General features: G+C 46.8%; 1 protein-coding gene across 1 annotated transcript in view; it reads left to right on the forward strand.

Moving 5' to 3' along the window:
• The window catches only part of LOC119597587 (sodium/potassium-transporting ATPase subunit alpha-like), a 128,178-nt gene that overhangs the window by 19,262 nt on the left and 106,416 nt on the right, over window positions 1-2,500 (forward strand). The window lies entirely within an intron of this gene.

A 2,500-nucleotide genomic window follows, 5' to 3' on the forward strand; every position in this document is an offset into this window, starting at 1 on the left:
ATCTTTTTTAAAGATATTCATAAATTTTATAAGAATATCATGGACAAATTTGCTTAATTTTTTGGATGTAAGTTTTTTCAAAAACTATTTATCAAAATAATTACACACAAACACACACTCAAAAGCACTCACTAATCACTAACACTCACACTCACACACACAAAACACAACACACACACACACACACACACACACACACACACACACACACACATACATAATATAATACATAGTTACAAACACACCCGCGCGACGACAAAGCACACACAACACCACACAACACACACCCACACACAAAAACACACACACACACACACACACACACACATATATATATATATATATATATATATATATATATATATATATATATATATATATAAATCACACATGTGTGTTAGTGTGTGCGTGTGCATGTGCGTTAATGTCTGTGTGTTACTTTAGTGACACGCTTATTTAGTGTTATCTGCGGTTAAAGCATAGAGCTGGTGTCCCCCGGCCGCCGGCTGTGATGCTGCGGTGCCAAGGAAGCCGCTGTTACAGGCGTTACTTGCTGGTACTGTGTGTTACTTGGCTGAACTCGGGACCACGTGGGCGAAGGTGCCAAGTGCTTGATCGCCGGCAGATGAGTGCCAGCGAGGGTGAGACTTGTTTAAGAATGCGAGTAAGTGCGCGGGGCAGCGGTGTAGCGCCGGTATCGATCACCTTGACTGTCGGTCACGGGTGTGCGGGCGCCTCGCTGCCTCGCCCGTGCCGCACCCGCCCTCTTGCTGCTGCTGCTGCTGCTGCTGCTGTCCGTGCTGCAGCAGCCTTCTTCCTCCTGCTGTCACTGTCCCCTGCACGTATTGCTGCTGTCCCAACCGTAGCTGCCAGTTCCCAGCTGCCTAACTACTGCACTCAGCGGTTGTTGTCTCCCGTTGAGTATATCTCAACCTTGGCCGCTCGGGGTTATGTTTCGGTTTTCCAAGTTTCTGGTGAATTATTGAAGCTTCTGTTGCCGCCGTTTATATTCCTCGTTGTAGCCGCAGGTTCTTCTGTTATTTGTTTTTTAAAGCTGAAAACTCCGGTTGTTCGAGAAGGCAGCGGCGGTTCCATTTTTTATATCTGATGGTCTATCATTTATTTTCCATCTCTGTGGCTTTCGTCTTTCTCTCCTTTTCTATTTATCTACCTCTCTTTCCTTCTATCAACGTATCTATCTATATATCTGTCTAAATGTCTATCTCTATTCATCTCTCCGTTTGTAGCGATATCTTTGAGCTTATCACAATCCATTTACTATTCATTGCATCTGCCTGGGGAGGGGGGGGGGGATCATGACCGGCACAGCTCATGACGGGGACGAGATGGTTCCCGAGATGGTTGGTTGTCCGAGCGATGCCGCCCATTGTACAGTGTGGAGCATACTCGACACACTTCGGAGACGGGAAACGAGGTGTTCGCGAGGACGAATTCTGGGGCGGAAGAGGAATAGGAGAGAGAGACAAAGACGAGGACCTGGCGTCGGTGCGCTTTCGTTTCGAATGCACGCAAGCAAAGACAAAAGCACGGAGGAAGAGGCGTCGATGTCTGAAGAGCTTTTGTTCCCATCGAATATCATCGTCGCGATATACGAGAGCGCTTGAAAGGCGGCCGAGAGGGCGTGTCCCCAGCCTACAGCGCTCATCGGACTGAATGCATATTTTGTGTTGCAGTTACCTGCATTGCCTGAAGTGTAAATCCGCAGTGTTCAAATACGCCTGACAAATATGTCACCTTGATTGTGGCGAACTGGCTTTGCTTCAGTCCTTCTGACAAGCTGGTATGATATGTCTTCCTCGACAAAGAGCTGCGCTCAGGACCTGCAGTAGATATGAGCTTTCCAATAATGCTTCTGACGAATTTTAGTGTAACTTGATGATGTCACGGTCCTTTTGTCTTGCAGTTTGGTCTATTTAGATAGAATTCTAGGACAAGTTGTTAGCTAGAATGATAGACTGGAGAGAGAGAGAGAGAGAGAGAGAGAGAGAGAGAGAGAGAGAGAGAGAGAGAGAGAGAGAGAGAGAGAGAGAGAGAGACAGAGACAGAGAGACAGAAAGAAAGGTGTGAAACCGTTCCAGTGAGTGAGTAGACTGAGGTCCCCAAGGTAGGGCAAAAAGAGGGGTATTACAGAGTATAACAGACGAAAGAAGTGAAAAATATCCCTCAAGGAGGATATGGGTGACGAGTGGCAGAGTGCCGGAGGAGCCTGACGTGAGGGGGCAATGTTATCCCTATATGCAGGAGTGGGCGACGAGAGAACGTTAAGGAGAGGAGCATGAAGTGTCGAGGCTCCAGAATCCAGTGATGAGAGGTGAGAGTGCAGTTTCGAAATGATGGGAGACGCGACTTGAGAGATGATGATGTTTGTAGCGAATGTCCTGAAGATCAAAGCGAATAAGAAAGAGGGATGTGGGAGAGATAGATAAAGAACAACGGACAATGAAGAATAAAGCGAAATCCTGAAGAAAAAGGCGAATCA

The sequence above is a fragment of the Penaeus monodon genome, chromosome 3 (assembly GCF_015228065.2).
Source record: "Penaeus monodon isolate SGIC_2016 chromosome 3, NSTDA_Pmon_1, whole genome shotgun sequence".
In the NCBI taxonomy this organism is placed as follows: Eukaryota; Metazoa; Arthropoda; class Malacostraca; order Decapoda; family Penaeidae; genus Penaeus; species Penaeus monodon.